General features: G+C 38.3%; 1 long non-coding RNA gene across 1 annotated transcript in view; it reads right to left on the bottom strand.

The window, feature by feature from the left end:
* The window catches only part of LOC146401829 (uncharacterized), a 227,940-nt gene that overhangs the window by 145,416 nt on the left and 68,884 nt on the right, over positions 1 to 13,640 (bottom strand). Inside the window, exon 2 of the long non-coding RNA XR_014811076.1 lies at positions 1,584 to 1,662. This is a non-coding gene — a long non-coding RNA (uncharacterized LOC146401829). The remainder of the gene's footprint in view (positions 1 to 1,583; positions 1,663 to 13,640) is intronic.

The following is a 13,640-nucleotide window of genomic DNA, read 5'->3' on the forward strand; positions in this document are numbered from 1 at the left end:
AAAGACCTGAACAGACATTTCTCCAAGGAAGATAAACAGATAGCCAACAAGCACATGAAACAATGCTCAACATCCCTGATTATTAGAGAGATGCAAATCAAAACTACCATGAGATACCACCTCACACCAGTCAGGATGGCCATCATTAATAAGTCCACAAATAACAAGTGCTGGAGGGGATGTGGAGAAAAGGGAACCCTCCTGCACTGTTGGTGGGAATGTAAGCTGGTACAACCACTATGGAAAACAGTATGGAGGTACCTTAGGAAACTATGCACAGAAGTATGTGACCCAGCAATCCCACTCTTGGGAATATATCCAGACAAAACTTTCCTTGAAAAAGACACATGCCCCCCCCCGGCCCCCCCCACGCATGTTCCTTGCAGCTCTATTCACAATAGCCAAGACATGGAAACAACCCAAATGTCCTTTGACAGACAACTGGATTAAGAAGATGGGGTATATATACACAATGGAATACTACTCCAACATAAAAAAGAATGAAATAATGCCCTTTGCAGCAACATGGATGGAACTAGAGACTCTTCATATTGAGAAGGAGCTATGTCAATTATTTGACTGCCAATGATGACTACAAATTAAAAAAATGTCTTAAGAGAAGAGTATACAAGGCTAAAAAACACTTCCACCATTAGTATGGGTGTGCTGCTCTCTAACATGAGTTTACAGGCTATAGAGAAAGCTCAGTGACCCTGTTCCAAGAGGCAACATCCTCCCCTCACTACTGACAAGTCTTTACACAGTTACCTTAGTCCCTCTCTTTTTTCTTGCCTCAGTATCTTATGTTCTTATCAGAACACTACTTTAAGAGTCCCTATTCAAGAAAATATCCTTAGAATTTAAGACAGGAAACAGACAATGACAAAATATCCACTGATTTAAAGAAAATGTCTTTGGAAAGAGAAGACATTGATGACCATTGTCCAGTGACCCACAGGTCATTAATTTAGAAGGTCTGATTAACAGCAGATATTCTTGGTTCTCTGCATTATACTGAAAGATAGGCAGGCACTTAACTTCTAAAATTAAATGCCTTTCACTTTTCCTTAATATTTAGTTCTTTCCATTTAAGGCAGCGTTGCTCTCTGCAGGAAACCCTGGAAATGTGTTCCAATGATTTCATTATATTAGCTCTGTGGCTACACCCTTTAATCATGTATAAAGTAACAAGTGTGTGGCCCAATAACTGAAACAAAGCATTAAAAAAACAGAGGCTCTCTTTGTAATAGCTGAAGTAGCAATGGCAGACGATATCAGGGGAAAGAATAAAGCTAATAAACAAAATAGCCAGAGGAGCGATAAGAAAAGAGCCAGAAGAGACAAGAAGTAAAGCTCACGGAGTCAAAGGAAAGCACAGGCAAATGTGCTTTCTGTTTTGTTTTTTGTTTGTTTGTCTTTTTTTGTTTTTTTAGTGCCGTACCCGTAGGATATGGAGGTTCCCAGGCTAGGGGTCCAATTGGAGCTAAAGCCACCGGCCTACACCAGAGCCACAGCAATGCAGGATCCGAGCCGCATCTGCAACCTACACCACAGCTCAAGGCAATGCCGGATCCTTAACCCACTGAGAGAGGCCAAGGATTGAACCCATGTCTACATGGATGCTAGTTGGGTTCATTACCCGCTGAGCCATGATGGGAACTCCTGCTTTCTGTTTTTATGGTTTTCATAAATGCAGGTTAACGGTCTGAAAAGATCTCCAGTGAATAGCTCCACAAAGGGATCTGGCAAGGGCAAGTCTAGTCTAAAATAAAAATAGGCACCAAACCTTATAATGGCTACTAGAAAGGAACCCTGGATACTCTAGCTGCCTTTCACACCCAATTAGATGTCTCTAGGTAGTGGTGCTGATGAATCACCTTTCAAACATATTTTGTGTGTGTGTGCGCACGTGCGCGCGCGCATATGCCTGTGTGCTTGGGCGTGTGTGTGTGTGTAGTGCCAGGTACATGGCACAGAGCTGTGGAGACTCTCCAGCCCTCTAAAGTTGTTTAATGTCTAGCTGGGGAAACAAACATGAGAATTTACAGAATTACAATAGAGTAGGACACGTGCTCTAAATGGTGTGCACAGAATTCTTGTAAGCACCAGTTATTGGAGGGGGGAGGAGGCCATCAGAAAGCCTTCCCCAAAGGAGTAACAGCTAAATTGAGTTAACTCAAAAGGAGAAGTGATAATGAAAGTAGCTACCTGTTACTGAATGCTTTACCAAATATCAGATTCTAGTCTAAATATTACCTCATCTAACTTTCAAAAAAATCCTGACATAGTATTGCTAAGGTCTCCATTTTATAGTTGGAGAACTGGGCACAAAAAGATTGGATAATATACCCAAGGACATAGCTGGCAAAGTGAAATAGTATTTAAAACTCAGCTGTGTTCTTAATCATTAGACTGCAAGTAAAAGTTAAAAATCTGCACAGCATAGAAGACAGTACAGGCTTTAAAGTGGGAGAATCCAAGATCTGCCACTTAGTACAACAATACCTCGACACTTTAATCTCTGCAAATTTTTACATCCTTGATTGCAACACCACTATCTGTAGCATACGAAGTTCATGCAAACATTAAAGACAGCACATGCAAAAAAAAACCTGTCGCATAGAAAGTATGGGGATGTTGTCCTCCAAATGCTCTGCTATTCCCCATGGGCAAAAGTCAAGGCCAAGAACTTGGCCTTTTGCTTTGCTGTTGCATAAGCTCCGAAGTATGAATCGGACCAAGACTTTAGGGTGGAGTTTTCTAAGTTATCCTAAAATGTGCCAGTCTCAGCACACATGGATGTGGGTGTTCATTCATTCATACTTCCATCCAACTAATGTTTACTGACGTTGGGCACTGTGAGAAATGCCGCAGATATAGCAGCGATCAAATCTGACATTGCTTACGGACGTTAGCAACGTTAAATAATACAGGAGTCAGACATTAAACAAATAATTAAGTACAACTGTATTGAAAACCCCCAAAAGGGAGTGTTAGAGCCTATGAAAAGTTATAAACTAGTCTGAATCAGAAAAGCTTCCCTGAGGAAGAGACACTTGACTTGTGATGTGGAAATGAAGTAAAAATAAGCAAGCTAGGAAGCAGAATGTACAAACTGAATGCAAAAGGAAATACATACAAAAACTTATCATTGGCATTTGACAAAGTTGATCACTCCCTCCCCTTGAATTGCTTTTCCTCATTTGGTTTTCAGAGGCTCACTTAACTGACTGCTGTTTCTCGTATTCATGGCTATTTCTTCCTATCTGCCCAAATGTAAATGCTGGATTGTTCTAGTGTTCAGTCCTTGGACATTTTTTTCCCCTCTCTACACGCTCATCCTATTGGTAATCTCATTCTATCTCATAGTATTAATGACCATATATATACTGATGACTCCAAAATATGTATCTCCAGTCTGAGACTTTTTTTTTTTTTTTGTCTTTTGTTGTTGTTGTTGTTGCTATTTCTTGGGCCGCTTCCGCGGCATATGGAGGTTCCCAGGCCAGGGGTTGAATCGGAGCTGTAGCCACCGGCCTACGCCAGAGCCACAGCAACGCGGGATCCAAGCCGCGTCTGCAACCTACACCACAGCTCACGGCAACGCCGGATCGTTAACCCACTGAGCAAGGGCAGGGACCGAACCCGCAACCTCATGGTTCCTAGTCGGATTCGTTAACCACTGCGCCATGACGGGAACTCCCAGTCTGAGACTTCTTAATATCCAGATATATGCTTCCACCTGCCCACTTGGTATCACCTCTCAAATGTCTAATTAGTATTTCAAAATAATTATGTCCAAACTGAACTATTTATCTCCTTCGCCCACTCTCATCCCTAAATCTGCTTGTCTCCGTTTTTCCCCATCTCAGTTAATGACAAATCTATATTTTGATATACCCAGAACAAAAATCTTACATCCTTTATTCCTCTTTTTGTTATACTTCACAACCAATCTGTCAGCAAATCCTACTGTTCAAACCTTCAGAATATACATAGAATCAGATCACTTTTCACCATCCCCACTATTATCACATGGTCAAAGCCACCATCATCTTTCACCTTGATTATTGCCATAGCCTAACTTGTCTTCTGCTTCCATTCTGATCAACATTGAATTCCCACATAGGAGACAGAGTAAATTCTGTTACATGTAATGAAGTCACATCACCAGACATTTGCTCAGAATCCTCCAATGATTTCCCATCTCATTCACAATAAAATGCTATAGAATGCTCTACAGGGTCCTACCCAACACATCTCCTGCTCCCACTGTCCTTCCTCCTTGTCTCTCTGATTCATCTCCTACCTATTCTGCCCTTTATTCATTCCATTTCAGCTGTTCTTGATAATCTACTAACACACCAAAGCATAACCCCGCCTCATGATCTTTTTATCCTTGTTACTTCCTTGACCTGAGCTGATGGAAGGAGAAATGGAGACAAATTAAAGGGCATGCACAAAATCTCACATGCTTAGGGACCCAGGGCAGAAGTACTAATTTGAAAGAAGCCAGGTCAGGTCTACCTGCTCATCTTGGAGAGTCTCTTGAGAAGGAGGAAGGAACTAGAGTTCACCCTTGAGACACAGACACTGGCAACGGCCATTTTTGAGAGATCGTTCTATCACATGGACACTGGTGCTGGCAAATACCATTTTGGAATCTTCCCTCTAGTTTTTAGCCTCAGGACTCAGCCTTCCCCCTGCCCAACAGCCTAAAGGCACCAATACTGGGATTCCATAGACCAAGTAACTAACTAGGCAGGAACACAGACCCATCCACCAGCAGACAAGCTGCCTTAAGAACCTCCGAGCCCACAGCCACCCCTGGTCATAGATCTGCCCAAAAGAAGGCCCAGGACCCAGCACCATACACCAGTGTACAAACACTAGACCCAAGACTCCCAAGGCCCTGCAACCAGAAACACTGGGATCAAACTCTTCCCACTAGTGGACAGGCACCAGCTACAGGACAAAAAGAGGATCCAAATCTATAAAATCAGAAATGAAAATAGTTATAACCACAGAAATACAAAAGAGATTACTATTAACAAGTTTATGCCAATAAAATGAAGAATCTAGAAGAAACATACAAGTTCTTAGAAATGTACAATCTCTCAAGAATGAACCAGGAAGAAATAGAAAATATGAACAGACCAATTATCAGTAATGAAAGTAAATTGGTAATTTTTATTTTTTAATTTTTTAAAATTATAGTTGATTTACAACAGTCCATCAATTTCTGCTGTAAAGTGACCAGCAGTCCATACACACACACATCCTTTTTTAAATACATTTTTCATCATGTTCCAAGTGACAGAACACAGTTCCCTGTGCTATAGAGCAGGACCCCATCACACATCCATTCTAAATGTAACAGTCTGCATCTGCCAACCCCAAACTCCTCGCCAGTCCCCCTCTCTCCCCTCTCCCCCGTGGAAAACACAAGTCTGCCCTCTATGTCCATGATGTTTTTGTTTTGTAGATAGATCATTTGTGCCATATTATAGATCCACATGTAAGTGATATCATATGGCATTTGTCTTTCTCTGACTTACTTCCCTTAATATGAGAATCTCTAGCTCCATCCCTGTTGCTGCAAATGGCATTATTTTGTCTGTTTTATGGCTGAGTAGTATTCCCCTGTATTTATGTACATATTCTTAATCCTTTCCTCTGTCGATGGACATTTGGTTGTTTCCATGTCTTGGCTATTGTGAACAGTGCTGCAATGAACACAGGGGTGCATGTATCATTTTCAGTGAAAGTTTTGTCCAGATAGATGCCCAGGAGTGGGATTGCTGGATCATATAGGAGTTCTATATTCAGTTTTCTGAGGTACCCCATACTGTTTTCCACAGTGGTTCTACCAATTTACATTTCCACCAACAGTGCAAGAGGGTTCTCTTTTCTCCATATCCTCCCCAGCATTTGTTATTTGTTGACTTGTTAATAATATGGCCACTCTAACTGCTGTGAAACTACCTCAATGTAGTTTTGATAGGAATTTCTCTAATAATTAGTGAAGTTGAGCATTTTTTCATGTGCCCACTGGCCATCTATATGTCTTCTTTTGAGAAATGTCTATTTAGGTCTTCTGTCCATTTTTTGATTGGGTTGTTTGTTTTCGTGTTGTTGAGTTGTATGAGTTGTTTGTACATTTTGATTACAAACAAAAGATTAAGCCTTTGTCGGCTGCATCATTTGTAAAGATTTTCTCCCATTCTGTGGGTTGTCTTTTCACTTTTTAAAAATGGTTTCCTTTGCTGTGCAATAGCTTTTAAGTTTAATTGGTCCCATTGGTTTCTTTTTGTCTTTACTGTCATTATTCTAGAAGGTGGATCAAACAAGATGTGAATCTGTAATTTTTAAAACTCCCAAAAAACAAAAGTCCAGGACCAGAGGGTTTTAAGCTGAATTCTATCAAACATTTAGAGAAGAGTTAATACCTATCCTTCTCAAACTATTCCTAAAAGTTGCAGAGGAAGGAAGCCTTCCAAACTCATCATATGAGACCAATATCATCCTGATATCCAAACAATACAAAGATATCACCAAAAAAGAAAATTAGAGGCCAATATCATTCATTGATGGACATAGATGTAAAAATTCTTAACAAAATATTAGTAAAACAAACTGAATAATACATTTAAAAGATCATATACAATTACAAAGTGGAAAATGCAAGGATGGTTCAGTATCCACAAATCTATAAATGTGATACATCATATTAACACACTGAAGAATAAAAATCAAGTAATCATCACAATAGATGCAGAAAAAGGTTCTGACAAAATTCAACATCCATTTACGATAATTCTCCAGAAAGTGGATATAGAGGGACTGTATCTCAACATATTTCAGGCCATTTATGGTATGCCCACAGCTAACATCATACTCAACAGTGAAAAACTGAAAGCATTTCATCTAAATCAGGAACAAAGTAAGGATGCCCACTCTCACCACTTTTTATTTAACATAGTATTGGAAGTCCTAGTCACAGCAGTCAGAGAAGAAAAATAAATAAAAGGAGTCCAAATTGGAAAAGAAGTAGTAAAAGTCACTGTTTGCAGATGACATGATACTAAACAAAGAAAATCCTAAAGATACCTCTAGAGAACTACTACAGCTCATCAATAAATTTGGTAAAGCTGTAGGATACAAAGTTAACATACAAAAATCCATTGCATTTCTATATACTAACAATAAAATATCATAAAGAGAAATTAAGGAAACCCATTTACCATCACATCAAAAAGAATAAAATACCTAGGAATAAATCTATCTAAGGAGACAAAAGGCCTGTATTCTGAAAACTATAAGATGCTGATGAAAGAAATTGAAGATGCCACAGATGGAAAGATATACCATGTACTTTGATTGGAAGAATCAAAATTATCAAAATGAATATACCACTCAAGGAAATCTACAGATTCAATGCAATCCCTATCAAATTACCAATGACATGTTTCACAGAACTAGAACAAACAGTTTTAAAATTTGCATGGAAACACAAAAAACTCAAACACACACACACATACACACACACACACACAAAACAATCTTGAAGAGAAGAACAGAGCTGGAGGAATCACATTCCCTGAATTCAGACTATATTACAAAGATATTACAATCAAAACAATATGGTATTGACACAGAGACACATACATCAATGCAACAGAATAGAGAGAAAGCCCAGAAACAAACCAGTGCACTTATGGTCAATGAATTTACAACAAAGGAGGCAAGAATACACAGTGGAAAAAAAAAAAACAGTCTTCAATAAGCAGGGTTGAGAAAACTGGACAGCTACATGTGACAGAGTAAAATTGGAATACTCCCTCACACTATATACATAAATGAACTCAAAATGGGTTAAAGACCTAAAAGTTAAACCAGAAACCATAAAATTCTTAGGTAAAAATAGGCAGAATATTCTTTAACATAAATCCAAGATTTTTGGATCTGCCTTCTAAGGCAAAACAAATAAAAGCAAAAATAAACAAATGGGACCTAATTAAACATAAAAGATTCTGCAGAGCAGAAGAAACCACCAACAAAATAAAAAGACAACCTTGGAGTTCCCGTCGTGGTGCAGTGGTTGACGAATCCGACTAGGAATCATGAGGTTGCGGGTTCGGTCCCTGCCCTTGCTCAGTGGGTTAACGATCCGGCGTTGCCGTGAGCTGTGGTGTAGGTTGCAGACGCGGCTCGGATCCCGCGTTGCTGTGGCTCTGGCGTAGGCCGGTGGCTACAGCTCCGATTCAACCCCTAGCCTGGGAACCTCCATATGCCGCGGGAGCGGCCCAAGAAATAGCAACAACAACAACAACAACAAAAAGACAAAAAAAAAAGACAACCTACTGAATGGGAGAAAATATTTGCAAATGATATGACCCACAAGGGGTTAATACCATATATATACATGTGTGTGTGTATATATATATGTGTGTGTATATATATATGTATATACACACACATATATATACATATATATATACACACACACAGCTTATACTACTCAGCATCAAAAAAACAAAGAACCCAATTGAAAAAATGGGCAGAAGACCTAAATAGATATTTTTTTGCCAAAGAAGACATGCAGATGGCCAAAAGGCACATAAAAAGATGCTCAACATCACTAATTATCAGAGTAATGCCAGTCAAGACCACAGTGAACTATTACCTTATACCTATCAGAATGGCTATCATCAAAAAACCATAAATAACAAGCATTGGTGAAGATGTGAAGAAAAGTGATCCCTCATAGTGTTGGTGGGAATGTAAACCGGTGCAGCCACTGTGGAAATTATCATGGAGTTTCCTCAAAAAACTAAAATACAATTACCATATGATCCAGAAATTCACTCCTGGGTATTTATCTGAAGAAAACAAAAACAATTCAAAAAGATACATACACCCCAATGTTCATAGTGGGATTATTTACAATTGCCAAGATGTGGAAGCAATCTAAGTGCACATGAACAGATGAATAAAGACAATCTGGTACACACACACACACACACACACACACACACACACACACAAAACAGAATACTACTCACCCATAAAGAATGAAGTGCTGCCATTTGCAACAACATGAGTGGACCTAGAGGGTATTATGCTTAGTGAAATAAGTCAGACGGATAAAGACGAATACTGTGTGTTATCACTTATTTGTGAAATCTAAAATAAAAAGTCAAACTGGTGAATATGACCAAAAAAACAGAGGCAAACATAGAGAACAAACTAGGGGTCACCAGTGGGGAAAGAAAAAGGAGGGAGGAGCAAGATAGGAGATCAGTATTAAGAAGTAGAAATTACCAAGTGTTAAGTAAATAAGCTACAAGGATATATTGCATACCAAAGAGAATATAGCCAATATTTTATAGTAATAAATCAGGTTCAGTCTTTAAAAATTGTAAGTCACTATGTTGTACACCTGAAACTCATATTATAAACTATAATTAAAAAATTTTAAATGTCAGACTTAGACATTTCTCCAATGATACACAAATTTCCTGTATTAATTTTGACTGTTATTATTAAAATATATAAAAATATGTAAAAATGGCCAATAAGCTCATGAAAAAATGGTCAACATCATTAACTGTTAGCTATAATATTGTAATTTATAAGAAATATATGTATGGTCTTTTCTGGCACAGAACTCTCAAAATCCTTGGAATTTCCTGAGAGGAGAATCATAAAATATTATTAATTGTTTGTAATCAGATGACTCTTATAAAGCCTGTCACCAAAGATGGGAAGTGGTCACCAGAGGAAACAACCTTGTGATTAGATGCTTTCAACCCCAGTCCATCCACTACCACCTCTAGGGAGGGAAAAGGGCTGAAGACTGGTTTCAATTACCAATATCCATAACTTAATCAACTGTATCCAAGCAATAAAGCCTCTATAAAACCCCCAAAAGGACAGGGTTCTGAGAACTTCAGGGCTGAAGAACATGTGGAGATTCAGTGATGCAACCAAAAAGAGCATGGAGGCTCTGTACCCCTTCCCACACGCATCGCCAGGTATTTGTACATCAATGTCCATAGCAGCATTGTTTACAACAACCCAAAGTGGAAACAACTCAAATGCCCACTGACTGATGAATGAATAAACAGAATGTGTGTGTACACATACATACCTATGACGGAATATTATTTAACCTCAAAAGGAAATTCTAACACATACTAGAATGGGGATGAACCTTGAAGACCATATACTAAGTGAAATATGCCAGACACAAAAAAACAAATATTGTATGATTCCACTTACGTAAGATACCTACAGCAGTTCTGGAGATGGATGGTGGTGACATCTGCACAACAATGTGAATGTAAGTAATGCCACTGTTTATTTAAAAATGCTTAAAATGGTAAATTTTACATTATTTCTATTTTACCACAATTTTTAAAAGAGATTTTATTGGAGTATAGTTGACTTACTGTTGTGTTACTTTCAGGTAAAGAATAAATTAAATCAGTTATATATATTCATATATATCCATTCAGTTTCAGATTCTTTTCCCATATAGGTTATTACACAGTATTGAGCAGGTTACGCTGTGCTATGTGGTAGGTCCTTGCAACCTACTGTAATTTTTATTATTTTTATTTTTTTAACTTTTTATATAATGATTTTTATTATACATAGTTTACAGTGTTCTGTCAATTTTCTACTGTACAGCCAAGTGACCCAACCACACATACAAGTATACATTCTTTTTTCTCACTTTATCATGCTCCATCATAAGTGATTAGACATAGTTCCAGTGCTACACATTGCTAATCCATTCCAAAGGAAATAGCTGCATCTATTAACCCCAAGTTCCCAATCCATCCTCTCCCCTCCCCCTCCCCTTTGGCAACAACGAGTCTGTTCTCCAAGTCCATGATTTTCTTTTCTATGGAAAAGTTCATTTGTGCTGTATATTAGATTCCAGATGTAAGTGATATCATATGGTATTTGTCTTTCTCTTTCTGACTTACTTAACTCAGCATGAGTCTCTAGTTCCATCCATGTTGCTGCAAAGGGCATTATTTCATTCTTTTTTATGTTTGAGTAGTATTCCATTGTGTATATATACCCCATCTTCTTAATCAGTCGTCTGTCAAAGGACATTTGGGTTGTTTCCATGTCTTGGCTATTGTGAATAGAGCTGCAAGGAATATGCGCAGGGGGCGGGGGGGGGGGCATGTGTCTTTTTCAAGGAAAGTTTTGTCTGGATATATGCCCAAGAGTGGGATTGCTGGGTCACATACTTCTATGCATAGTTTCCTAAGGTACCTCCATACTGTTTTCCATAGTGGTTGTACCAGCTTACATTCCCACCAACAGTGCAGGAGGGTTCCCTTTTCTCCACACCTCCTCCAAGCCATTTTGAGTTTATTTTTGTGCATGGTGTGAGACTGTGTTCTAGTTTCATTGATTTATATGCAGCTATCCAGGTTTACTCAGCAATATCTCCTGAAAAGACTGTCTTTTCCCAATTTTATGCTCTTGCCTCCTTTGTCAAAGACAAATTGACCATTGGTGTCTGGGTTTATTTCTGGGTTCTCTATTCTGTTCCATTGGTCTGTATCTCTGTTTTGGTACCAATACCACACTGTCTTGATGACTGTGGCTTTGTAATACTGCCTGAAGCCTGGGAGAGTTATACCTCCTGCTTGCTTTTTGTTCCTCAGAATTGCTTTGGGACTTCCGGGTCTTTTGTGGTTCCATATCAATTTTTGGATTGTGTGCTCTAGTTTGGTGAAAAATGTCATGGGTAATTTGATAGGGATTGCCTTGAATCTGTAGATCGCTTTGGGTAGTATGGCCATTGTTACAATATTAATTTTTCCACCCCAGGAGTATGGGGTATCTTTCCATTTCTTTGAACCTTTTTAATTTCCTTGATTGTTTTATAGTTCTCAGCATATAAGTCTTTCACCTCCTTGGTTAGGTCTACACCCAGGTATTTGATTTTTTGAGGTGCAATTTTTTTTTTTTTTTGGTCTTTTTGCTATTTCTTTGGGCTGCTCCCACGGCATATGGAGGTTCCCAGGCTAGGGGTCGAATCGGAGCTGTAGCCACTGGCCTACACCAGAGCCACAGCAACACGGGATCCAAGCCACGTCTGCAACCTACACCACAGCTCACGGCAACGCCGGATCCTTAACCCACTGAGCAAGGGCAGGGACCGAACCTGCAACCTCATGGTTCCTAGTCGGATTTGTCAACCACTGCACCACGATGGGAACTCCTGAGGTGCAATTTTAAAAGGTATTGTATTTTCATATTCCTTTTCTTATATTTCATTGTTAGTATACAGAAATGTGACTGATTTCTGAATTTTTATTTTTATTAAAGTGTAGTTGATTTACAACCTATTTTATACATAGTAGTGTGTATATATCAATCCTAACCCCCGATATAACCCTCTCACACACATTTCTCCTTTGGTAACCATAAATTTGGTTTCAAAATCTTTCAGTGCTTCTGTTTTGTAAGATCTTTTGAATCACTTTTTTTTAGACATGACATATTAGTGATCTCATATAATTCTTTCTCTTACTTCATTTAGTATAATTTCTAGGTCCATCCATGTTGCTGCAAATGGCATTATCTCATTTTTTATGGCTAAGTAATATGCCACTGTATGTATGTACCACACCTTCTTCATCCATTCATCTGTTGATAGACACTGAGGTTGCTTCCATATCTTGGCTATTGCAAATAGTGCTACAGTGAACATTAGGGTGCATGTATCTTTTGTTGTAATTATGGTTTTCTCTGGATATATGCCTAGGAGTGGGACTGTTAGATCATATGGTAGTACTATAGTTAGTTTTTAAGGGAACCTCCATACTGTTCTCCATAGTGGTTGCACCAATTCACATTCTCACCAACAGTGTAGGAGGGTTCCCTTTTCTCTATATCCCCTCCAGCATTTACTGTTTGTAGACTTTTTTGATGATGAACATTCTGTCTAGTGTGAAGTGATACTTCAATGTACTTTTGATTTGTACTTCTCTAATAATTAGTGATGCTCAGCATCTTTTCATGTGCTTTTTGGCCATCTGTCTGTTGTCTTTAGAGAACTGTCTGTTTACATCTTCTAGCCTTTTTTTAATTGGGTTGTTTGATTTTTTTTGGTATAAAGCTGAATGAGATGTTTATATATTTGGGAGATTAATCCCGTGTCAGTTACTTTGTTTGCAAAGATTTTTTCCCATTCTGGGGGTTATCTTTTCATTTTGTTTATGGTTTCCTTTGCTGAGCAAAAGATTTTAAGCTTAATTAGGTCGCATTTGTTTTAGTTTTTATTTTCATTACTCTAGGAGGTGGGTCAAAAAAGATATTGCTACAATTCATATCAAAGAGTGTTATGCCTATGTTTTCCTCTAAGAGTTTTATAATATTCAGTCTTATGTTTACATCGTTAATCTATTTCAAGTTTATTTTTGTGTATGGTGTTAGAGTTATCAAAAATCTTTAAAAGGTATATAGACAGAAGATAAAACTTTTTATTACCCGATGACATAATCATGGATGTTGAAAATCCTAAGCAATGCATAAAAAAAGCTACCAGAACTAATTATCAAGATACAAGGCCAAATACACAAAAAGCAAATTTATGTCTATATGCT

Source organism: Sus scrofa, chromosome 7 (assembly GCF_054392235.1).
Source record: "Sus scrofa isolate SSC_HxYL_T2T_F1_AM1 chromosome 7, Sscrofa_HxYL_maternal_Yorkshire_Landrace_v2.0, whole genome shotgun sequence".
In the NCBI taxonomy this organism is placed as follows: Eukaryota; Metazoa; Chordata; class Mammalia; order Artiodactyla; family Suidae; genus Sus; species Sus scrofa.